Source organism: Alosa sapidissima, chromosome 1 (assembly GCF_018492685.1).
Source record: "Alosa sapidissima isolate fAloSap1 chromosome 1, fAloSap1.pri, whole genome shotgun sequence".
In the NCBI taxonomy this organism is placed as follows: domain Eukaryota; kingdom Metazoa; phylum Chordata; class Actinopteri; order Clupeiformes; family Clupeidae; genus Alosa; species Alosa sapidissima.
In genome coordinates, this window is record NC_055957.1 from 52,781,716 (window position 1) to 52,808,904 (window position 27,189).

At 41.7% G+C, this 27,189-nt stretch overlaps 1 protein-coding gene across 6 annotated transcripts in view; it reads right to left on the reverse strand.

Annotated features, from left to right (window-relative positions):
* The window catches only part of cdh18a (cadherin 18, type 2a), a 50,584-nt gene extending 35,339 nt beyond the window's left edge, over nt 1–15,245 (reverse strand). The window contains exons 1-3 of one of the 6 annotated variants that reach the window (XM_042108595.1): nt 9,047–9,277; nt 8,773–8,931; nt 4,807–4,995 (exon numbers count right to left, since the gene is read on the reverse strand). The gene's annotated coding sequence lies outside the window, so the exon portion shown is untranslated. Of the gene's footprint in view, nt 1–4,806; nt 4,996–5,541; nt 5,608–8,772; nt 8,932–9,046; nt 9,278–13,425; nt 13,569–13,630; nt 13,662–13,834; nt 13,880–15,217 lie in introns of those variants that run through there. The other 5 variants (XM_042108598.1, XM_042108597.1, XM_042108596.1 and 2 more) reach the window with 5 other exon arrangements.
* Nucleotides 15,246–27,189: the final 11,944 nt, after the last annotated feature.

Sequence of the window (27,189 nt, forward strand, 5' to 3'; positions counted from 1 at the left end):
TGGCTTGCTCAAAAATACCAGGGAACTTCCCCCAAGCCACTGCTCTATGAGGCAGTTACGCAAGAAAGATTGCAGTAGAGTGAAGGGTCTCTCACACTGTGATGATACTGAACCGCCACAGCCATTCTTTTTAACTGACACTCTGATCAATCCTAAAAAAAGTAATTTAATGAAATGTAAGGCAGGAAAAATGGTCTGCTTGGCTTTGGGAGGTGTTCACAGCCTGGGGAGCCAGACTGACTCCAGTTCCTGCATTGCAGAGTTATGCATGGGGCAGTCGGCATTGCAGAGTTATGCATGGGGCAGTCGGTAATGCAGCATCTCATATGCTGTTTACTTCTATGTTGTTTACACATACCAGAGCAATTTCTGTATTTTAAACTTACTACACTATAGCAGTTGTTAAGCAGCATCAGTGATGAGGCGAGTAGAGTGTCTCAGCTGTAAAGCATCACTCTGCCTCCCTTACAAGATTACAGTCGTTGTGATGATGACCAGCCCAGATCATTTTGCCTAACGGTTAATAGGTGTGGTCTCTGCCTGAGGAACTCACTAGGATGGAGTCCATGATTGGATAGCTACACTGGAAGGGGCCAATAGACTTGTGCTAGGGCAATTGACATTTTATCAGTGATGAGACGTGTTAAATATATCATGAACCTACTAGCTGGGTGGCAATCAGCTGGCATAAGCACATGCATTACATGTCCACATACCATACACACTAGTGAAGTGTCCCTTCAGAGCCTTAACATGATGCTAATAAAAGGCCAGTATGTTATATGAATTCATTGACTGCTCCTCTTCGCATCAGTGACGCCTTTCATAATCTCCCCACATCCGTATCTCAGATACACACACACACACACACACACACACCGACCACAAATTCTGTCTTGATATGATGACAGGAGCCTTTGGTGAATATCTCAGGAATATTCCAGCTGAAGGACTTTCTTTGAGCCAGTTTGGCAAAAACGCTGTGGCTGTTTTGCAACCTCAGAATATCACCCAGTTAGGACTGGAGTCCCCACTGTGTGATCTTGTGCAGCTAAAACAAGCCCTAGTAGGATGGGAGCAGCTGATTGCTCATTACAGGCTTGACATTAACAAAAGGGTCCCTCCAGGAAATGATTGAAAAAACACCTTGGCATGCTCACCATATGCAAGAAATAGGAAGACTTGGGACCTGGGATATTGTGACCCACCATCCCACCCCACCCTGCCTACACCAGATGAGACAGAGGTAAAGCACTGCCAGTGATAATAATACACACGGTCATATACACACTATACACAGCATGAAGCAGAGCCCATCCAAAATCATACAGAGCCAGTCAATCAGATATACTGATCATATGAATATGAAACATCTCACACTGGCATCAATGATGCACGGTACAGATGCACCTATACATGTTGTATGATGAAAAAATAAGATCTGTAGCAGAGCAAAGTTCAAATTGTGTCTTAAACAGACGTTCTGCATGTGTCCCATCACATGAAATGTTACCACATTTAGGAAAGAAACAGAGAATTTATACTGTAATGAAAAATACAAACAAATGACTGAGGTATGGATAAACAAAAAGAGCCCAAATCTCCAAGTTTCTAAATGATTCCCATTCCCATGTCCTCGGGAGATTTTTTGACCTGGACACGCTCAATTAGTACAGCGGCTAAGGCCAGATTTTTACCTGAATCGTTCAGTTTTTCGTGCAGAAAGCACGAAACTTGGTACAGGTATAGTACTAGCCCTAGTGATCAAAAATTGAAATGGACCCCAACACATAGCGCCCCCTAGTGGCCCCTATCTTGACTTCAAATATGGCCACCAAAATATGCCCTTTTTTCTACATTTATAATGCTATGCTGCTTTTAACACATAATATGACGTGTCTATAGCCATCTTTCAGCATTATGAAATACATAATGAGAGAATCATGCATAATTAAAATGGCAGACATGTTGGATTTTAAGGAAGTAGCCATACATTCTGACACCGAGTCAAAAACTGGGGTGCGTTTAGGCTATGTGTGAAGTTTCGACTGTGTGACTAAACCCTGCACTTGCCTGGGCTTAATCCTTCTAATTTGCCCCCGTAGAGGTTGGCATGCTAGCAAGGAGGCTAAAACCCATGGATGCTAGTGTCTGTCAAGTCTCTTAAAGAAACATATGCTGCCTTTTGGGAAATGAGTTATTTTGTCTTCTATCCTAGAGTTAGATAAATTAGTACATACACCCAGTCAGAGTTAGATAAATTAGTACATAACCAGTCCAACACATCCTACAGCCTAATCAAATTGAGGTGGGTGGGGCCAATTAGCATATTCTAAAGTTTCTTTTAAGGCTCATAGTGATTGTTTGAAAAGGTCCATTTTGTTTTATTGTAGTTTAACATTTTGAATCCCATAAAATGATTATGCCTGTCAATGAAGCTAATTTAAATACGTAATACCGTACGAGTTTAGCTCCCTCCTGACCCATTAGGGCTCATGCTAGTCAGTGAACCAGCACTTTTAGGACACTGGCTAGTGCGTTCAGCGCCCAGTCCTTGGATGTGCTTTGCGGAGGAAAAACCAAAAGCTCAAGACAGGTAAAGTTTAGTATCGTCCGCATAGCAGTAATAATCAAATTCATGGGAGCGAATGGTCTCACCCAAGGAAGTGTGTAAATAGAGAAAAGTAGGGGCTCTAATATTGATCCCTGAGGCATACCTGTGGTGAGGTCATGTACCCTTTAAGGTAAGATTTAAACCAGTCAAGGGCTTTCCTAGACATCCCAGTTCAGATAGTGTAGAAAGGAGAATGTCATGGTTAACAGTATTGAAGGCTACAGATAAGTCTAGTAGAATGAATACTAATGACTTAGCAACTTAGATGAAGACTACTCTCAATGCTTCGGTCACAGACAGAAAAGCAGTTTCAGTAGAATGACTCTTGAAAACAGACAGCATAGGGTCTAGCAGGTTGCTCTGATATAGTAAGTCCAAGACTTGCTTGAAGACCACTTTCTCCAACAACCTTGACAAGAAAGGAAGAAGGGAAATAGGTCTTTAAAAACAGGAATGGTTTTAGAGGTGGTGGCAAAATATACATTTTCCATCTTTATCCTTCTTGACTGATTTTTCAGTACCTGGAGCCTACAAACGTTGCACAGGTAGTCCAACTCCTCCAGAATGGCACACCAATACGTTCCATTGCCAGAAGGATTGCTGTGTCTCCCAGCGCAGTCTCAAGAGCATGTAGGAGATTCCAGGAGACAGTTGCTCTAGGAGAGCTGGGCAGGATGGTAGTCCTTAACCCAGCAGCAGCACCAGTATCTGCTCCTTTGTGCAACAACAAACAGTAGGAGCCCTGCCAGAGCCCAACAAAATGACCTCCTCCAGGCCGCTGGTGTGAATGTCTCTAACCACACTGTCAGACTTAATGAAGGTGGCCTGAGGGCCCGATGGCCTCTGGAAGGACCTATGCTCACTGCCCAGCACCATGCAGCTCAATTGGCATTTGCCATAGAATACAAAATTGGCAGGTTCACCATTGACACCCTTTGCTTTTCACAAATGAGACCAGGTTCACCCTGAGCACATGTGACGTCTGAAATTGTCTTGGAGACTGTAATGTCATGACTGTAATCTCAAAAACCAAACTGCTGGTCCTCCCAGCTAAACCTACTGCTCCCACCTACTCAAATGCCCTCATACAGGCATATATGCTACCCCCCGACCGTTGCGCTCTTCAGACAAACATTGTCTAGCTCTGCCACCGGTACGCTCAGGTCAATCCAAACTTTTTTCATCTGTTGTTCCTCGTTGGTAGAACGCGCTACCAGTTCCTACTAGAGCAGGGACATCCCTCTCCATCTTCAAAAAACTCCTGAGGACCCAGCTCTTCAGAGAATATCTCCTCTCATAGCACTACTTACAACTAGCTAATTCTAGCACTTACCACCTGACTTGACTAGATAAAAACAGCACTCACTGATGCACTTTTCCCTATTGTACTCAGGTTGTAAGTCGCTTTGGCTAAAAATGCGTCAGCCATATGTAATGTAATGTAGATATCCAGCGTGATGTTTTTTCCCCATTGAGATCTGATGTGTTTTATTTTTTAAAGTGTATAATTTTTTTGAGCAGTGTATAGTAAGAGTTAAGGTTTGCTCAGAAAGAGAAGAAGGTAGAATGAGAATGTATTGTTGATGTAGGTAGTTACTTCAATTAACCAAAATATAGAATAATTGGGCTTATTTTCTTACACAGTGGCCATATTGGAATCTTACCAGATTATACTTGATGCCTCGTAACTTTACCAGATTATACTTGATGCCTATAACTGTGCCAAGTTTCATGCTTTCTGCAAAAACTGAACGATTCCGGTGCTTAGCCGCTGTACTAAATGAGGCGGGCCAGTGAGGAATTACCACCTAACTGTTACGGAGGTGCAGATAAAGTACTGTGGCCACAAAATCAGGTTAAGGGATCGATTGGGGGGGGGGGGGGGGGGGGGGGCATGGCTCTTTCCTCTCCTTTATTCCATGCATCACATCTTCCTTCCACATGCATGCACCCAAATGCACTGTCACACTTTGCCCTGGTGCTGCTTTCCACACCAGCTCACCCTTGCCAAATGGGGAAATAAGCAGAAAATAGTTTGGACTGCTTCCTAACGTGCATACTAAACTAAAGACACCAAGAGAGAGAGAGAGAGAGAGAGAGAGAGAGAGAGAGAGAGAGAGAGAGAGAGAGAGAGGAGAGAGAGAAAGAAAGAGTAAAAGAAAAAAGGAGGAGTGCCTGCTGGCGCCTCTTACCCTTTGTATCGGTCCCTGAAGAGTGGTAGGGGATGAGAAAGAAGAGAAAGGCTCCGAGTTACCATCCTGATTCCAGCTGCCACCCTGTGAGTCTGTGTGCGTTTTCTGCTCCCAATCCACCTCAGAGCAGAGCGGAGCAAAAGCAGAGCTCCCCAATCTGCCAGCCTGCCGCAGCTCAGGAGAGCCCTTCTGATTGGCCAGTCCAGCCCACAGTCATACCAACACACACACACACACACACACACACACACGTACATACGCACACACACACACAAACAGGGATTGACATGTACACACGCTCGCCTGCCTTTCCTCTGACTCTAACATATGGATTCAAACATACACAGAAAGTCAGTCCTATTTTTTCCCTCACACATTTCCAGCTGTTTTGCTATCTCCCTCACTCTCTTACTCTCTCTTTTGCTTATTCTCTCTTTTATCACGCTCAGCAGACTGCTTTCTGCATGTCTTGTTCTTTTCTCTCTCTATTTCTCTCCTCCCTCCACTTTCTCTTCATCCCATCAGCCCTTCTCTCTCTCACACGCACACAAACAATCTCTCTCTCTCCCTCTCTCCATCCCTGTTACCAAACAGCACACTAGCTGTGCTGAGACTCACAGCAGCCACAGCACATGTAGCATTTGGTTTAAGGCTACAGCGTGGTTCCAAAAGGAAATTAATAATAGAAGAAGAGAGCGGGTGAGGGCGCGCACGAGAGGGATGACTGATGCGCACCCTGAGTGTGAAGCCCCTCCAGACCAAAAGCCGTGCCTCTCCTTCCCGCTCTTCTGCCCGCCAAGACCGCCAGCATGTCAGCTCATGATGAGAGAGAGAGAGAGAGAGAGAGAGGCATGGCACAGGAGATGGAAGATGAGAGTGTGATGAAACAAAAGGCTGATGGGTGGGGGTTGGAGAGGGGGGTGGAGAAGGGGGTGTTGGAGGTCTGTCGGGGGGGCAAAGAGGGAGGTTTACATACCACAGCTTCCAGCCATCAACCTCATCTCCATCAGCCTCCTCTCAGGGCCCATCAATCATTTACCCTGGCAGTCTCTACTCTCCCTCCTTATTCTGGGGTGGGAAAAGGGTGATTTATCTTTTCAAGTTAATTTATTTATGTACCCCCCCCCCACCCTCATCTGTGCCCTTGCAGGTGGGCCCCTGAGTTTGACTTATGTAAAATGATACAGCCTCATGGATCCTAGAGATTCTATCACACTGTGGCACCACAACTATTATCTATCACGTCCCATAAAAAGAATATTCACTCTGAAGAAGATGAGATTGGTAATAATTTCCTTTTACAACTTTGAGACTGTATTTCATATTAAGAAAATGCTCATATACTGTAAAATAAAATTACTATTAGGTCATAACGTGGCAGTAATCTCTCAGTATTATTCACTAGTGAAAGGGATGTGGTGTAGTAGTGTATAAGCAGAACCCTATGTGACGTGTGTGTGTGTGTGTGTGTGTGTGTGTGTGGGGGGGGGGGGGGTGACACATGAGGGCTTAAGACACTAGATCAAAGGTTTAAATTCAAGCACAGGGAGCCCTATATTCCCTCTATTTATTGTTTTGCAGATATGTGAAAATCAATGAAAGGCAGAACAGGGGAGAGGCACAGGGCTTGGTCAGAGAATAAAACTCATTCAGACCACAAAAACTCCACTGCACATAAAACAAATGCACTTTATTACTCTGGGTATCTGTGTACTTCAGTTCACATCCCAAGACAGGATTCATCATGAATTCTGAAAACACAATGAAATTACAATGATTGATCAGAGAATCTAAGGGTATTTATCCTTAAGAATGAGAAGAATTAGCAGCCTAGCAGGGAACTGTGATAAGCACTGCCAGGGGCATGCACAGGGGCTCTTGAGTTTTATGTGCACATAAAACAGCATCACCAACAGAGCAGCCTTCATGAGCATTTCACTGGGGTTATCAAGCAGGCACCTTCATTCATCTGTGATTTTGCTTTAATTGGGGCCACGACACCTCCCAAAGGCTCCACAACATCCCAGATCCACCCCTCTTCACACTTATGATTGATCCTCTACCAACTAATTTCAGTTATTCCTCTTCATTGCTTTTTATCCGATCAGCAACATAACCAGACACAACGCAGGCCCTTGATGCAGACACCAACAATTACCATTCCAGAAACACAGCAACACAATTTCAAAATCTAATTTCAAAGTCAATTTGGGTTACAGCATGACCCCAAGTAGTCTGTGAGTGCCTCATCCACAGCCTTTTAGCTTGCCTTCTCAGCAGCATCAGATAACTCACACCTAGGCAGGAGCGTGCGGTCCATATGGGCAGGTGGGGCAGTAAACTACCTGAAGCTTCCTCCACAAAAAATAGTTCCTCAGTAAATAATTGCTCCAAGTCTACTTTTAATAATGTGATTGTCACATTAATTATCTACAGTATCTGTAGGCTTTCCAACTATTTTTGGTCTATTGACATTAACTTTTGGATGATGGTGGCGATTCTCGTTGAGTTTAATGGGTCATGCAATGTTGGGGCAGGGCACCTCGACGATCGCATTCCTCAAATATTTATCGCATAACCCTGGCGGCTTCAATAAGGATTGCAATCCGCGGCGCGCTAAAAGACGCCTGTATGGGCGTAAAGTAGTCTGCCCCATGTTCATAATTAGAACCAAAGATTCTAGAGCGGAGCGTAGCGCTCTAGAATCTTTGATTAGAACTGCTCAAATTATTCCCCCAGTTAGGCCTATTGTTTCATTTCAAGATGCAGAAATGGCGAGTGTTGCACCTGTTAACCGTGTTGATATTCTATTTAAAAAAATAAATAAATAAATAAAAAAAAAATTGAGAGGTTGAAGATATGTAAGCTAACCCTGGTGTCTTCCTTGGTTTAGTAGCTAGCTTCTAGTGGATTTAATAGCATCTTTTGACAGCGCAAAAACGAAAAGGCAACGGTGTTCAAAGGTATGGCATAGGCTGCTGCATTCAGAATGAGCTATATATCCTATAATATAGCCTAGTTCTACAGCGAGTGGTCAGACAATTATCCATAACACCCAACTGTCTTGAGTTGCAGTTATAAAATCCAACTACTTAAAAATATTGGAAAGTTAGCAGGCCAGACAGAACACAAAAAAAAAGAGTTTTGTTTACCCTATGCTCCGCTGGTTTAACGTGATGAGAACGGTGCAAACGTAACTGATGGGTTACTGATCTACAATTCTGACTGTGACATGATTTAAGCATACAGCAAAGTCCTGTAAAATACGTAATTTTAATGTAGCCCAAAAAGATAGGCTATTAAAAAAGTCAGACAAGGCTTTCTGCCCTACCAAAATGTATGGTCACCGCACGCTACTGCACCTAGGGCTGGGAAGGTAACCGCATTACCGCGGTCACGTGACCCCTACCGCGGGTCTGAGCTAGTCACCGTCATCGCCGCAAAATAAATAAATAAATAAATAAATAATCTGTTAAACATTTGTACTTCAACGTTTTCAACCATGACATGCATATTTCCGGTTTGAAAATGTAGCAGTCAGCTTAGACGTCTGCAGGTGGCTAGCCTAGGCTACATGAAGTGAATCCCCCAATTGGCCTGCATGTGTGCATGTAGTAATGTGTAATGTGATGAACCATCTTATGACATTGATACTCAGAGTACCAGAGGTAAGGTTGCGACTTTTTGGACTCGCTCACTCTGTCAAAGAGACGTGAATCATGTTTTGGCCTACAAACCTTTTAAAATATCGAAAACGGATCATTGATCAGGGTAAAAAAAGATAATGGATCAGGAAAAAATAATTTTCCTGGGCCTTCCCCTAAGAAAGGGGAAAAGCAGAAAAGCACCACCAGTGTTGAAATGCAGCTCATATAGTGTGGCCTCCACCACAGACATGTGCGGTCATGCTGCACAGGTTTCCTGAGGTCAAGAGCAAATGCTTTCTTCCCCCTCCATTTAACACACCTGAGTTAATGAAGTGTAGTGGCCAGGCATGAGTGAGAAGGTAGCTCCACAGCGCATCATCAGGAGTTAATGCACTCTGCCCACAGGCATATGGTTCCTCTCAGGTTCCAGAGAGAGGACAATTTCAGTGGCAGGTGATGCTGTGCACAGCCCTGACTGCTGTTTTATTGCATGCATGTGCTTTTACTAAATCAGTCTACAGGTTACACCGTAATACAACTCAAAGACCACAGAAAAATACAGCATGCCAGGTTGCATAAAAAAGACAAAATACCTCTTCATTGCTCCTGGCTCCTCTGTCAGGTACATGAAAACAACTTCACAAAAGCCTTCAGGTTTAGAATTGCTTTGAATTGAAAAAAAGCACTTCATAGTTTTGTAAAATCACTGTTCTACTTAGCTTACTGCCATGTAACTGAGTTAAAAGTGCACCTCAGTCATATATGTTTCAATGTTGCTATGGTCTGAATTTTTCTCAGATCACTCTGATGCAATGTGGCAATGAGTTGGCAAATTTATATATTCATGGGTTTCATCAGGTCCCTTTCCACAGGTGTATTAATCAAGCACCATGCAGTCTGCATTGATAATTAAGGTGCTTGATTTTATGCACCTGTGGAAAGGGACCTGATGAAACCCATGAATAAGCGTAATGAGGCCAAAAACTGGAACTACCTCATAGGTGTGCAAATATCTGAAAAATAATTGACATTCTAAAGGGTGCATCAAAATTGGAAATTCAATCAAGCTGTGGTATAAATCAGGATAATTTGATGTAGGCCTACTTTGCAGTTACTGCAATTGTATTCTAGGGAAATGTGTTTGTCATGTGTATTTTGTAATACACTTGTACTCAAGTATTCAAGTCGAAGTTCTGTTTCCAGAGCAGCCAGTGTTTTTTTGTTTATCACACATTTTTGTAAATAAGGCAGCAAAGCACAAGTTGACAAGGGGAACTCTCTTGCCTGACAGCATTGATTGTACCTCTTCCATTAGGAAGTCAAAGATACATAGGATATCTTATAAATCACACGGCATTAGCCGGACGAGCTGCAGTCAGGAGGTTCTTTCTGTCCATATAGGGGCTTTAAATGACTCCTGTTTGTGATTTATTCGCTAATTACGATTTGTTTTGTTTGTGCTCGAGATTTTACCCTTCAATTGGGTTGCTGGTTCATTGGAGTTTTCTGGTAAAGCCAAAGTAAAGTTTAGTCATTTTGAAGGCAGCTGCCTCCAGCACACAGGAACTCAAATTCTGCCCCAGGCAGCATTCTGTCAGGTTCTATTGCATCACACTTTTCATGTATTCAAAGTAGTTTCAAAGAGATATATGTTCTGTTTATCTCCTGTTTATCTCCCGAAACAAAACTTTCACAAGGAATTCAGGTTGATATTCTGTTACAAATTCCTCAGCCCTGGAGTTTTGGGACTGGTGGTGACAGCAGACTGATTTGACAGCTTGAAAGCTGTTGTATGAATACTTTCCAAGATTAGCAGAATCCTACACTATACACAACTGAGACATGTTTACTTTCTCATATTGTTCAGCTTTGTCCCCTTTTGCTACAATAGTCTTTATGATGTATTTTATTTCAGGTGATAAATGCCACCATCTTTGATAACTGTCTTCTTGGTGGTTTGCACATGCTTATGGAAGGACTAACTGTGTTGCAGTGACTGCACTATGAGTCAAGGTAGTTGAAATGATACTTGTGTTATGTTTACACTTTACTGCACAGTGCAATGTAAATTTTGACCTACTTTTAGATTTGCTTTGTTATGTTTAGACAGTCAGCTATGTGTGAATAATTTGACTTCATTGGGATAGTCTTTGACTTAAGTCTGTTCATTGCTACTGGGTTTGCTAGAAGGGAACCCCAGTTTAAATGAAATGGGAAAACCTAAGTCAAAATATCAGAATAAATAGACAGAATATGCAGAGCTTATGCTTATTGGTTCACATCACATCCATTTGGGTCTTGGAGATACAGTATATGGATTTATTCCATGGTGCAACTGAGTTAATTTTGTTTTGTTTGTATTGATTTTATACTGTATGATCTGAAAAGCTTAAAACAGTGTGGGATGAACAGGGTACACTCACCATCTCTCAGCATTTGCTGTTAACTCTCAAAAATTGAATATGCTCATTTGGATATTGACATTCTTCTAGCTCCTGAAGACATTTTACTGCCTTCAGATTAAAAAATTTGACAAGGGCTTATTATCCAGTCTCTTTATCTGAAGTCTTTGTTACAGCATGTCAAAGTACATCTACAAGAAAGGAATAAATTCCAATTAATCAGCTCACTGAGATTAGTCCATCCATGAGAAATGCATGGTCGAACAGGAACCCTGTAACTTTTTAGTAGCAAAACTGATTTTTTAGGTGAAAAACATTGAAGTCGATATTTAAGAACATACACAGATTTGAATATTTGAATGCACTGTAAAAAAAATTGATTTTCTTTACTGAAGATGATAAAAACTAAAACTGGTAAAGTGACTATTTATATCACATTGTCCTTAGGTTTCTAGAAACATGAGTATAGTATAAGTATATATACATTTTTGATCCCGTGAGGGAAATTTGGTCTCTGCATTTATCCCAATCCGTGAATTAGTGAAACACACTCAGCCCACAGTGAACACACAGTGAGGTGAAGCACACACTAATCCCGGCGCAGTGAGCTGCCTGCAACAACAGCGGCTCTCGGCACACACATTAGTGTAAAATATGTATAACCATGTGAAACAGGCTATTGTCTATACATATTAGCACAGTATGTAATCTGTGTAATCTGTATGTAATCTAAAGCCATCATGGTCTGGTGGTGTTGATCCAAAATGGTGTTGAGGTGTACACATGACATGTAAGGTATAAATGTTGACATGGAAACAGGATTCATCCCAGCAGCTCATGGCTCAGAGCTGTTAGAGCTCAGAGAAAGGCAAAGGCCAGCAGGCTACTGACAATCACTGCACAGTGTGGCACGCCACTGTCTCCTGTCTCTACTGCTGAGACAGAGCACAGGCTTAAGCACAGTGTGGGCAATGTAAAAGGACATGAGATGATCTCTATTAGTGGCTATACATCATTACCCCCCCCCCCCCCCCCCCAAACACACACACACACACTCACGCACCCATGCACGCACGCACACACACACACACTCACACACACACACACAATGCTTAGTAGTCCTACCACATTGCCCTTGAGTTGAGTCTAAAGTGAACCGCTGCATGGCATCGAGACACGTATACATCCAGAGGAAAGACAGAATCACATTTAATTATTTGTCAAGCTGAAGCAAATTGAGGGCAAGAGGAAGAAAGACAAACTGAGAGAGAAAGACAGACAAAGAGACAGACAGAGAGACAGAGAGAGACGGAGAGAGAGACAGAGAGAGAGATGGAGAGAGAGAGAGAGATGGAGAGAGATAATCCCATTAAATGATCAGGCCGATTTAAGGTACGAGACAAAGCAGCGGACAGTGATATAGACGGATGGAAACATCACTGTCATCACATGCAAGGACATGTGGGCGTGAACAGCACACACTGTCACCCTGGTCCCTGAGAGAAGACTGAGGTTGTACTCATGATATGTCACAATGGCTCACTTCAATCACCCACTACGAAGATGCTCCACAGCCTTTGGGCTGAACTCCATGCAGTGATGTTTGTCTTACTGCATCAAGACCTTACACACTCATATTGCCTATTTACTTGCTTCGCTTGATTCCATTAAACACAAGCTTTAGGAAACCTTAACCTGTGGCGATGAATGTTATAATATCACAGTGAAGGTCAGGCCACTGAAAGCTGTCAGCTGTCTTGTTAGTGTGTTTTATACTCCAAAGGCCACTTATATTCTTCCAGCTAACTTATACACAAACATGCTCTCAGTCTGGCCTAGTTTCGAACAGATACAAACGAACAGATCATGTGGTGGAACCAACATGGCTGCAAAGCAAATACAGCATCTTTATTTTACCTCTAGGTAATTCTCAACTGTTCAATTAATGAGAATCCATTGGCTTGGATTTGCCACCTAGTCTCTTCTGTCTAGGTAACATGAAAGCCCAGTTTTCATGAAACATGGATTATTGATCATACAACTCGACATTAATAGAGATATTTACAACATCATAATGGATTGATGTTATTATGAGTGATCAGTGGTCTACTGTACTGTATGTACTACTCACACAGTCAATTGGACTACAACCAATCATCATGTTATATAATATGTATTTTTCCTGTATCATAGCTCATGTTTGCATTGCCCTTCCGCTAATCTGTAATATCCATAATATTTTCAGCATGTGACCACACTGATGCAGATTCTCTCGTAGTTAAAAGTGATATATATTAAAGTCACCTAAAGTGACAGGTCTGAGAAGAAAACTTTAATTCTGTTCAACTGCAGTACCTCTCAGGGCTAATGCTCTTAATCAAAGTGAAAGCATAGTCCAGTGTGAACCCGGAGTTGGGAGGCATCTCTTACTCAGATTCAAATGGTGTGTCAATTTCATACTTTATATCTAAATGCAATACTTTATACAACACATTATTGGGGGTCTGAATGTGTCCTCTGAATTTGACTCCTTTACACATCACCTGTCTCCAGCAAGCACGTTTACTCACATGCTTCTCTCAGCAGATTGCATTGCTGTCCATGGCTTTCATGTCCTTCAAATGCTATGGTGCTGGCAACTCCACCAACCAGAATGTCCTTGGAGAACCTGCCCTTTTCCAAGAAATATCCACTGCAAGTCCAAATTATGCTGCTATAATTAACAACAACATGCAAAAAAGCCAGATATTAGGCAATAAAGTGAGATATTCCTACCATTTTAAGTTCGATGTGAGTCTCCCCTATGCATCAGGATGAATGTTCTCCCGCTAAATCGTTAACATGCGTAAAAATGTAGGCTAATAGTCCAGGCAATTTGAGATCCTCAAGTATCGCTGTGCTGCTGACATTATCCCACCTACACTCAAAAACTCAAGTCAAATAGAAGATGGGATACGTTTAAACATAACACAAAATTACCGGAAAAATGTTTTGCCTCAATACTTTTTGTATTAGGAGCGCTTTTTAGCAGCGCTTTTATGGTAGGCTAGTGCAACTTTAAACAACACACCCCATAATGCACCGGTCGTATTGGGAGCCGGTTATGTTATGTGAAGACAGTGTAATTTTTAAAGCCTTAAGAAAGTCACTGGTTAAAAGAATAATCTCCTTACAGCATCTGTGAAGTAGCCTAGGCCTAATAATAAATGTAGCCTACCCCCACCCCCCACACACACCCAGTTATGTGCGCATTCGCTCTCCAGCAGCTTTTGCTAGTGTCACAAATTCATTCTCAAGATACACTTTTTTATTAAACATTTATGATTTATGCACTGTTCGTGTAAGATCACTTCACGTCTGCTGGTGGCATTTTTTTTTTTTGTAATACACGACTTTTTAGTAACCAGGAGACGTTGTTCACTTTTGTCCCAAAACACCATCCTTACTTCCTGGGCAGATCACATGCAAGTTTTGAAAAAACAGCGCCTTTCCCCACCGCTTAAGGTAAGTGCTATGTGGCCTATTTAGAGATAAAAATACCTACATGCGTGTAAGATCATAAGAAGAGTTCATGTTAGGTTATCTGTCCCTTGCTCTTTGTAATGTTTGGAAGATTACGGTCAAAGAGGATAATAATGGCTAACGTGACCTAACCCACCTAGGCTGATTTAACAGAGTAATTGGCAGGTGCTAGCATTTTTAGCTGTTTTATTGTTGCTTCATTGAATATAGCGGTTTTATTATTATTTTAACATAAACTAATTTGATATGCATTAAATGTTAACGTTCAAGAATGTGGGGATATTGGATATAGGACCAGTTATTGTGATTTGTGTTGGGTAAACTGAGCACTTGGGTAAATTAGCTTGGCTAACTAGCCTGGAAACCAGACGAATCTGAGAGCGCATTCAAAGAGTAGGCTAGAATTCTACTCTTTGGCGCATTGGTTTGATGTCAGCTACTGAATTACAGCAGACCAACCTAAAAGCGCTTACAGACGGTCTGGTTCCCAGGCTACCTAATGGGAGCATTGATAACGTTAAAGTTACCTAACACAGAGAAATGGCGCTTATTTTACCCAATGTTAAACTGATACAGGAATTCAAAGAAAACGTTTCACCCAGAGACCAGTAAAATTTGTCTGATTATTGGCCCATTTGAAGTAGTATTTTGGTCACCTAAATCTGCAATAATTAACATTAGTGCAGCTTCTTCATGCGCATCATTGCAATTCTTTCACACACAATTACGTCACAGACTGAGGCGCAAACATTATGCAAAGTGATAGCTATACAAACGGTGCTTTCATTATACAACTAAACACGACGAAATACTTTTATAATCCTTGAGCCAGCTCCTTACTGTGTGATCTCAATGGAGATGCAGCGTTTGTTTGCACCTTCAACAGCATGGTGTACCTGGCTACTTCCCAAAAATGCCCGTATGTTTGTGTGAAAGAATACCTGGCAACTTGTGAAGTGAAACATAATTCAAAGTAGTATTAAAACAACTAAATACATTGTAGGGGTGTAACGGTTCATGTATTCGTATTGAACAGAAACGGTACGGGCGTCACGGTTCGGTGCATGAATTTACACGGAGAATACACGGTATAAAAATACATAAAACTCGTGTGCGGATTAATTAATGTCATGCACAATTACTGTTAAGTAGCCTACCGTACGAGAGTTACGGGAGTTCTTTAGCGACACCTAACGCTAATCTGTAGCCTCGCCTTAGATCTGAAGCTCTGATTGGCGCCTATGTTTTTTTTTTTGTCAGGTAGTCGGTTGAGTCAGTCAGTCAGAGATAGCAGCACTAAGGTGCGACCCACAAGAGTTAGAGGATCCGCTGGTCTCTTTAAGATCGCAAGTTTGAGAACTTCAGTTACAGTTACAGGCGAGCGAGAGAGTGGTGGATAAGATGAAACTGTGTGTCGGCGTTGTTCAGCAGTTGGTGGGTATGTGAGTGGAAATATAACATGCTACACATATTCAAAGCCAACACCCAGATGATAGGCTACCAATAACTGAAACGAGAATAAAAAAAACTTCCCCTGCGCTTCACAAGCCTTTGGATACACATACAAATAGGGCCAAAACCTATGGCTTAAATTAAATGATTTCGTAATGACAGAAAGCTATGTAAATCGCTTGGTAATTACCTTTATGTTGGGGTAACTAGTAACTTCTCACATGAGGAGCTGGTAGTGTTAAGTGCATGGACAGTAACAGAAAGTGTCAACGCTAACCAGGCTAATTAACAAACCATGCTACGGTGAGTTAACGTTGAAGGACAAAGTCACGTGACTTCTAGTTGTAGTCTGTTTAGGAAATGAAAGGAGCAATTTCGTTTTTTAAAAGAAGGCAAAATAGTGTGATATTTTCACAGTTAGTAGGCTAGATTATTACTGTACACACACTGAAAAATATTGAGGCAAATTGTAGACCCTTCCATATACAACTAAACACAGATGTTGAAGGTCTTGCTTAAGTGGATTTTTAAAAATTATTATTCTATTCTATCTAATTTGCACTTTCAGAAATAAGAGATGCTGTAGGCCTTTTTCAGTTTTATAGCTGATTGTCTTATTTTGTTTACAAGTTACACGAGTCTGGGTACTTATTGTACTGTTTAGCCTACATCTTACACACTTCAGGCTGTTCCAGATAGCTCAGGGAAGAGACTGTATGACACTAGGTGGTACAGTCTGAGACATGCACAATAAAAAAAAAAATGCTTTCTGCATTTTTGTTTTGCTTTTCCCTCCATTGTACCGAACCGTGATGTCCGAACCGAGGTATGAACTGAACCGTGACTTCTGTGTACCATTACACCCCTAATACATTGTGTATGTCTTTTTTTTTTTGGGGGGGGGGGGGGGGGGGGGGTCTTCTGTGGAATTTGGAGAATGCACTGATGGAACAGTAAAGATGCATTCTTGCTTGTTTTGGGAGATTTTAAGTTACTTCACAGTATTAGTTTCCCTGAAAGATGATTGTGCCCAGAATGACACACATTTTAGGTCTGACACTGCGTTTTTAATCATTACGGTTGCTCAATGCATCTGTAAGAGTTTGATCTCCTTGGTTTCAGTGTGGTCCAGGGTGACTCATCCTCATTTTACTGCTGTGGCAGCTCTCAGCATCACTGCATCTGATTGGCTACTGCTGGCTGACAGACCTGTTCATCTCATGGCCTCTCTGCTGTCCATACCTTTGGGTGGTTTCAAATGAAGAAGTATGTTAACAGACAGTGCTGGTTCAAGTGTTAATTCACTTGACAAATAACACAGAAGCCTCTCCTCCACTTGAACCCTCTGATGACTGGTTCAAGGTACTTTAGGAACTGCCTCTGATATTTCTTAAAAATGTAACATATGTAAGTAGAATGCATGTATTTATAGTTTTGTCTTAAATACTTATAAAATAATAATAGTTTGAAAAAGAGTTTTGTAACCTGTATTGCAATATTTGCAGAAAAATACTAAGCCATAGTAACAAACTATGGTCTTGGTTGTGCTGTAAACATGAATTAATCAAGTTCATGTAGTTTAGTTACTAAATTACAATAAATTTGAGAAGACGCTACTAAATTTCAAAATATTTGAGAAGACACTTTTTTGTGAAAATCAGTGGCCTTTATAATGGGTATGGCTGAGATAGGTGTAGCCTATCTAGGTTTCATAGGATAGGTGTCATAGAAAACTCCCCCACTGTCAAAGGTAACCCTAATAGCCCATTATTTTGGAATATATGGAATGTCTCTGCCCTAATGTCATTTTGAAAATCAGAGTGAACTTAACGCGTAACTCTCGCCAAAATGCATCCTAGGGTGTTTTTGTAAATGTACCCGAGTCAAACTTTCGTTTAAAAGCATAATTACGTCCGAAGCGCTACTTTTAAGCTTGTACACGTTTTTGTTTTCGGGTGAAATGGCCTTTTGAATGGGAATCCTAGGGGCACTACTATTTTGATACATGATCACGTCAAAATCACTGTTTTTAAAACGCTAAGAAGGCTCGACACAACATGAAACTTTGATTGAAGTATCATCAGTATCTCTACACCTGAACTCGAGCATTGAGAACATTGTTGGTGTACACTAGGGATGTAACGGTATGAAAATTTAACCTCACGCAGTATAAAAAGACGCAGAGTGGCTACATGATACAGTACACATTTTGTGGTGAAAATGTTCCGCCTTTTAAAATCATGTGTAACCTAATCTGAATCGCAGTTAAATACATCAATTAGACAACAGAATCAGTAGGGTACCAGTTTTTTTCATTGTACCAGGACTACTGTATAACAAAAGCAGGCTCGGATGAAGCTGGGAAGGATTAAACACACGGTTTCCATACTGTGGTAATCAACTGCGATAATTATGATATTTGAAATGAAAACGGTAATTGTTATCGTCAACATTATTACCACGGTTTACCATTATACCTGTAATCGTTACATCCCTAGTGTACACAGAGTTTACTAAAAGAAAGGTTTTGAACAACTCACTTGGTTTTTCTGCTCGCCGCCATCTTGCCAGTCAAGGAGTGAGTTGTCCAAAACCTTTCTTTTTAGTAAACTATGTGTACACGAACAATGTTCTCAATGCTCGAGATTATGTGTAGAGAGACTGATGATATGGCTGAGATAAGTGTAGCCTATCTAGGTTTCATAGGATAGGTGTCATAGAAAAGTCCTCACTCCCCCACTGTCAAAGGTAACCTTAATGGCCCATTAGTTTGGAATGTATGGAATGTCTCTGCCCCAATGTCATCTTGAAAATCAGAGTGAACTTAAGGAATATAGGGAATACAGTTTTGTTTTTGTTTATTTAGTTTATCTTTACGGTATATTTAAATTGTACAATTGCTATGGTCCTTTGACCATACAATTCAGTAGACTCTTAAAATGTGAGCTCTTGATTTCAGTGCTGCCCAGATAGGTCTGCATGCTGCTGCTTATAATTGCCTAAGAAGTTGCTTATGCACCTAATTGTTGCCTCTGCAAAATCCATCAACTTGACATTGCTTTTATTAGTGCTATTGTTTTTTTACATCCTTTCACTGTTAAAAAATATACATGCATTCATCCCTCTAGAAACACACTCGCACTTCAAAAGAGAATATTCTCTGTGTTTGTGTAAAGGTGGGGGTGGGGATGGTGGGTTCTTCATCTCTTTGAGGGTGTTGGGGTGGCATTTAACATGTGACCTCTTGATTTCAGTGCTGCCCAGAGGGGTCTGAATGCTGCTGCTGGTTCCATCACTTCATATGGCCTTCCCCTCTGGATTTGCTGCTATGAGGACCAACTGGGCACACATCATCTGGGATCTTCAGAAGAGGTATGATATACTGTTTATTCTCCTGGTCAGCATTTTGTTGAATTAAACAAGTAGGCATTTGTTTTTGTGTTTGATATGGCAGGAGTTTAGGGATGCAAAGGTGAGTGTAGACCTTCCAGTCTGTGAACGGTGTGTGAGGGACAAATAAGGAGTTGGTATCACCTCTTTTCTCACGGATATGTTGTCCGTCTTTGCCCTCTTACTTAATGTGGGAAATATTCTGTTTATCACCAGTAGATGGCAGGATAAAGCAAATGATGGCATGGTTGAATGAGAAAATATAATGGAAAGAAAAAGCAGTGACCGTGAACAACAGATAATGTTGCCAAAGCAGTTACCTTGTCTTGATACTCTTAGCATTTGTGAGCCCGTTTTCCTTGATATGATGGTAGACAATGCAGATTGAGAGTTGATTCTGGTAAAAATGACACATCATATGTGCAGCATTGTCAGTGGCCATTCTGAGCAGGGGGGCTAATGTTATGTGCATTAGTGTCATATACATTTCCCATGTTCCTCTCCACCTGCACTCTCTGGGGATGATGTATGATTGTAGATACTGCTTATTCTCCAACTGAGCATTTAGCTGAATCATACAGGGCAGGGACATAGATATGCAGAGGTGAGCATGGGTCTTCTAGTCTGTGGAAAAAGGTCTCAAAAGAAGTAGGATTGTAGGTATAGGGTATCCTTAACGACACTTAAAGATGATGGATCATTTTCATTCACAAAAGTACCTTAAAGGAACCGTAAGAATGTGGCCAAAACTGGTACATGCAATCACTTTCAAATTACTGTAGAGCGGTGTATCCCCTCCCCCTCCCCCCTGACTTGAGGTTGCCAACCCAGATGCTGAAACATTACTGACCTTGCGATTAGTAGATAGGTGGAGGGTGGAGTATCAGGCCAAAACACATGACATGACAAAACACAACATCAACATCAGTTGAGGGCTGCAACTTCACTTTTTAAATGACAATATCTTGGCCGGACTACTGTTGTCAGTGATATAAGTATTTCAAATGAACATGATTTCTTATTGTCTAGTGACATATCAGGGCCATTATGATTAATTGAAATACATGTCTTACATACGATTGATGCTGCTGAGACACTGTTACATATATAGAGATTGTGGCATTATTATCTCTTTTAGTACATCCTTTGCACTGTTTAGAAATGAATTGGATACATAGACTCCTCACACACACACACACACACACACACACACACACACACACACACACCTGAAAGAGGAAAATGCTCTATGTGTGTGTGCAGGTAATGGTCAGGGGTGTGGGGTGGTGTGGTGACGCCCTGGTTTTGCCCAGAGAAGGTCTACACACTGCTGCTGGTGAACATCACTTCCTCTGGCCCTCACCTCCACCTGACCTTCCACCTCTGGGTCTGCTGCTTTTGGGGACCAACTGAGTACACATTCTCTAGGATCTCCAGAAGAGGTATGTTTTTTACATACTGTGCATTTTTTAGATACTGTGAGTGTGTGTGTGTGTGTGTGTGTTAGTTGAATTATACATGCAGTCTTTGTATTTACTATTTAAAATGCAGAGGTGTGCATAAAGGTTGTAGGTTTTCTACCATACTATTTCCCATACCATACCAACAGACTACACATCATCTGGGATCCCCAGAAGATGTATGTTTGTTCGTAGATACTGTTTACTCTCATGGTTAGCATTTGGATGACTGTATCATAGTGAATAGGGAATGATTGTGATCAGGGAACGCTACTTAAGCAGTTTCTTATGCACCTCTCCTTTGCCTCTGTGAAATCAATCAACTTGACATTGTTGTTATTGTTTTACATTCCTTGCACTGTTCAAAAAAGACACAGACACACACCTCAAAGAGGAATATAATCTGTGATTGTGTGCAGGTGGTGATTGAGGGGGGTTGGGGGATGGGTTGAGTCTTAAAATGTGACACCTTTTCAGTGCTGCCCAGAGAGGTCTGCATGCTGCAGCTGTTGTAGATATGGCTTATTCTCATGGTCTGTGATTAATATCATTCTATATGCATTGTTTGTACTTGTCATCTAAAATGCAGATGTGTGCATGAATGTTGTAGTTTGTGGGCACTGTGAAAAAAAGTTTGAAATCAGCTCCTTATTTCAGCCTCAGGTTTTGTTCCTTTTTTGAAAGATACTTGATGATGTGTGCTTAGTTGGTCACTGTTTATCATCAGTAGATGGCAGCATAACCAAAATAGGAACATGATTGAATTAGGAAATGTATTATATTGATTAGGGAATGATTGTGAACAGGGAATGTTACCTGAAGAGTACCGTATGTTCCTCCATTGCTTCTGCAGAATCCATCAACGTGACATTGTAGTTCTTATGTTTTTTAGTTTTTTATATCCCTTGCACTGTTATATAGACATGGCCTCCTTCCAGACACACACACACACCTGCAAGATGAATATACTCTGTGTGTGTGTTCAGGTGATGGCCCGGGGTGGGGTGTCGGGGGTTAGGGGTGGGGGTTCCTCAGCTTTGGGGGGGTGGGGGGATGGGTTGACTGTTAAAATGTGACACCTTTTTAGTGCTGCCCAGAGAGGTCTGCATGCTGCTGTTGTTGCTGGTGACATCACTTCATCTGACCTCCTGCTCCTGAGTACCCATCATCTAGGATCTCCTGAAGAGGTATGTTTGTAGATATGGCTTATTCTCATGGTCTGTGATTAATTTCTTCATACAGGCATCCTTTTTATTTGCCATCTGAAATGCAGATGTTGTATTTTGTGAGAACTGTGAAGAAAAGTTTGAAATCAGCTCCTTATTTCGGCCTCATGTTTTGTTCCTTTTTTGAAAGATACCAGATGATGTGTGCTTAGTTGGTCACTATGCCATTTATCATCAGTAGGTGGCAGCATAACCAAAATAGCAACATGATTGAATTAGGAAATGTATCATAGTGTGGAATAGGGAATGAGTGTGAACAGGGAAGGTTGCCTGAGCAGTTGTTTATGGTCCTTTCCTTTACTTCTGCAAAATCCATCAACTTAACATTGCAGTTCTTATTGTTGTTTTTTTGTTTGTGTACATCCCTTGCACCGTTATATTTGGACACATAGACATGGCCTCCTTCCAGACACACACACACACACACACCTGCAAGATGAATATACTCTGTGTATGTGTACAGGTGATGGCCTGGGGTGGGCCGTTGGGGGTTAGGGATGGGAGTTCTTTTGCTTTGGGGGGGTTGGGGGATGAGTTGCCTCTTAAAATGTGACACCTTTTCAGTGCTGCAGAGAGAGGTCTGCATGCTAGATGTGACATCACTTCATATGGCCTTCTCTTCTGAGTATACATCATCTAGGATCTTCTGAAGAGGTATGTATGTAGATGTGGCTTATTCTCCTGGTCAGCATTAGGTTGAATCATGTGTAGGCATTTGTTTTGTGTTTGATGTGGCAGGGGTTTAGGGATGCGAAGGTGAGTGTAGACCTTCCAGTCTGTGAACAGTGTGTGAGGGACAAATAAGGAGCTGGTATCACCTCTTTTCTCACGGATATGTTGTCCGTCTTTGCCCACTTACTTGATGTGGGAAATATTCCATTTATCACCAGTAGATGGCAGGATAAAGCAAAGGATGACATGGCGTGACATTGTCATTTTTATAATAAAATAATCATACTATGAAAAGAAGTTTTTACTTGTAAGCTCATGCAGTTTGGTGACTAAACTTCTACAGGTTTAGAGACACTTTTTCCCCCTTAACGCACAGACTATTATAATGCTAATGGCTGAGATAGTTGTTGATCATAGGAAAGCCCTCACTCCCCCGCTGTCAAAAGTAGCCCTAAAGGACCATTAGTTAGGAATGTATGGAATGTCTCTGCCCCCATCTTAAATTTGCAAAATCAGGGTGAACTGTAAGAATAGAGGCAATAAAGTTTATTGTTTATTTTGTTTATTTTTACAGTCTACTTAAAATGTTATGGTCCAAGTGCTATTTGTCCTCTGACCATGTGGTTCAGTAGAAATTATCTTTCCAGAATTGGATTACCAGGCTGATATCAATTAATGTAAAAGCAGTTAGCATTTTTTTTTTCAAGTTTCGAAAATGGGCTACCTTTAGCGAATGGACGCAAAATTCTCAGAGTACAAAATTTAAGTTTTATGATGACCTATGATGAAAACAGACAAAAGCTAAAAGCAGCCTACTCCCTTATAACATTACTGACTACGGAGATGTGTGGCAAAGTAATTGTACCACAGGACGTCTGTAATATAAATGGCCAATTTGCACGGGATTTAGAAACCTCAGTATTCTACCAGAAGTGGGAGGGGAGTAACTTGATTTACGCACTGCCGTCACCTCCCTGTCGCCATGTGTGTGCAATGTTGCTTCCTGATATTGCATTCATACATGCAACATGGCTTGAGTAGTGTGTGCTCAGTAGTTCAATTTCAAGTTCAAGTTTATTTGTTATATGCTAAATATGTCAAGGACAACTGTAGGCTACAATTAAATGTTTGTGGTGAGCCTCGGGTAATGTACAGGCTACAGCTGAAATATTATCACACAAATTCACCCTCCTTGTCGATTACATTGTTACCCTACACTTTACCTTACCTTTCTTGTAGATTACTTTTTCGAATATTTCTAATTTTGACTGCTTCCATTAGAGCTGCAACCAGCCAGAAGCAGATGGGCTCCCCCTATTAAGTCAGGTTCTGCTCAATGTTTCTTCCTGGAATATGGGAATTTTTCCTTGCCACAGTTGCCATATGGTGTGTTTGTAGGGGGTTAAGGCTGCCAGTCTTCCGGTCGTTGTGTTCCATAAACATCTATGTAAAGTTATATAATCGCAAAACATACTAAGGCTAACCACTTAAGGGCCCATCACATTACACGCGGCATGCTCTATGAAATGCATTATAGTCAATGGCTTGCGCGCGCAAGAACTGGTCTGCCGCTGCGCTGAGCAAAGCATTTGCCGCTCTTGCGCGTGCTGTGATCAAAGGTCAATCAGGTTTAACTTTGACCGTGGAGCGCTGTGAGTCATTGGTATTTTGCGCTGAGCCCAGCGGCAAGCACAACAAAAATCTTTGGGATGTTACCTAGCGGCGAGTGCAGCGCATACCGTGTACAATGTGATAGCCCCTTTAGAGTCCACATCAACAGTAGGGATGTGCATTTCTGGCAAAAATACCATTCGATATTCACTGATAAGTATTCGAAAATTATTAGAAAATCGGTCGGTCAAGAACTCCCCCGCGCACGCACGCACACACAAACCTCGGATACACGCTCACACAATGGCACAGGCAGAGGTTTTTATGATTTGTATGAAATCAATCTGTTTAATACAACACCTGTGCCATGAACATCAATTTATTTCAACATAGGCTTAGGCAGATAGGCCTAGTACATGCTCGAAAACAGATCGCTATTTTTTTTTTTTTTTTTTTTACTGAACGCATTCATGACTGAACTAGACACGTATATGGAAACAATGGCCTATCGTAAACTGTTCATAACTTTTTCAATATTTAAAAACTGCAAAATCATCTTCAGATCTTCAAAACTGATCATTTCATAATGTTGCCTCAAGCATTAATGATTTTAGGCTGCAGTAATTACTTTTTTTTTTTTACAGGAATGACGGTCAGACTAGGCTACACCATGAACTTTGTCGTCAAACTCTTTAAAAAAAACAAAAAAAAAAACAATATCTATTTATAGATGTATATTTACACCCATAGTTTCGTTATCAAAATTAAATGTTCATTCGAAAATGTGCTATCTATGCCATAATGATTTTAGGCTTATAGGTTAGCGGAGCACAGTTGTCGGCAATATACGCAAACTTTTATTAACATCGTTTTATTAACGAAAGTAAGTCATAGTCTAGCACTATCTATCTATGCCATATTTTTGTTTAAAGAAATGAGCATATCCACATGTTCGGGATGAAGACGGGTGCGCAATCTGTTGACAATTAGTCCAGCTGCGGAGAACACACGCTCTGATGGCACTGATGTAGCAGGCACAGCCAAGTATGTGTTTGCCAGTTTCGCAGGCTGGGATATTTGCAGTCGTTTGCTTTCCACCAGGTCATGGGATCAATGTGGAGAGGTGGGCATATATCCTGGCAGTAATGATCTAACTCTGTTGTGTGTGTTTCCCCACTGTAATCTTCACCAAACAGTACCGCAATTGCAGATGCAGACAGGCAATCACTCCTTGTTTTTTTAGCTGATGGTTCAGGTTCATTTGATGCAGCTGCGTCTTCTAGGTCTCTCTCGTCATCGCTATCGGGGCTGGAGAGGAGGGCACTCACAGCGGCCTTCACAGCGCGTCTGACCTCATCTGTGGCAAACCTGAGGTGTTCGGGTCTCGGGACGCGATATATGCAACCTTGCGAGCGTTGCGGATATCTTCAGGTGCATGTCGTCGTTCCAGTGAGGCAGACACGGTCTGTTTGAACTTCGTGACTTTGGGGGATTCTCCAGGAGTTTCTTTGAGGTGTTTGGACAATAAAGTTGCCGTCACCGTGTAAATCATTGAGATGGATACTCCAAATTCTCCGCAAAGGGCAGTGGTGGCACATTTGAGAGAGTGCAACACGGGTAAGAGCTCTTCTATTACTGTCCAGCTATTTTCAGTCTGTTCAAGGGTACGTGTATCGGGTGGTTTAGTGACTGTCCTGTCAGATAAAACAGCAGACACGGCCCATCTTTGCTCCAACAAGCGCTCGAACATATCATGAACAGAGTTCCACCTTGTCCTACGGCAAGTTTTGTTGTTGCTGCTTTTGTTTCAACGCTTTGGTTGCAACTGTGCTATGGTGGAAATGTGAAACCAGACGATTGGCAGATGAAATTACGTGATTTATTTGCTGTAGTTTGAAGCTGTTGTTTATGACCAGTTGAAATGTGTAGGCGAAACAAGGCTGAGAGTCCCAGTCAAGGCCAGTGTTGGCTAGAACCATATTGCTGGCATTGTCATGCACGCAGGTGTACACTTTCCCTCCAAGACCCCACTGATCTGTCGCGTTTGTGAGCACAATTGACAGGTTTTCAGCCGTATGCCGTTCTGACATGGCTTTGGTCTGAAGAACAGCAGTGCACCTCCCAGTTATGTATGAAGTGAGCAGTGATTGTGAGATAGGACTCGGTTGTCAGTGCTGTCCACGAATCTGTCGTCAGTGACACTTTATTGGCACTTGCTAATTGGGTGCGTAGATTGCTTGCACAGTCATCATACAATTTTTCCAGTCTAGAAGTGAGCGTCTTTCTAGATGGGACAGTGTAGTCAGGTTCAACAAATGCCATCAACTCGCGAAAACCCTCCCCTTCAACGAAACTGATGGGTAGCATGGCTTTCGCGATCATCTTTGAAAGCAAGACAGTTATTTTCTCTGCCCGCCTAGCATCTAATGTTCGTGGTCTAACTAAAAAGCTAGCCACTGACTGCTGACCTGTAGATGGACCCACAGTGCCAGCATGGTTGTGGTCGATCCGTGGTATGCCAGCTTTCCTTGACATAGCTTACACTGAACTTCGTTTGCATTTATTTTGTTAAACGAGTTCCATACAGAACTTTTACTCGGCTTAGTCTGCCTAGTTCACGCCACGCCGCAGTTAACGGTTGCAAGACAGACAGTAGGCTACGCTCTTATGTTTTGTTATTATATGATCCAATACACATAAATATGTATCGCAGAGGTTTTGGTGCTTTAGCGACACCCTCTGGTTGAATGTAATGTGTTACAGGAACATGTTTGCCTTTCTAGTGCTGGGTTCTTTTATTTTTTCTTGAGTTGGACATAACGATAGTCACATTCATTATTCAATATTTGACGTGATTCCGACTATTCGACGATCGTTGCCCATCCCTAATCAACAGGGCATAAGCATTTGTTAGCCTAACCATTTGTTAGCAAAGCCTATACCATAAAACTACAAATAATAACCCAGCCTTTTTTCCCCCAAATCGCCAAACTGCACCGGC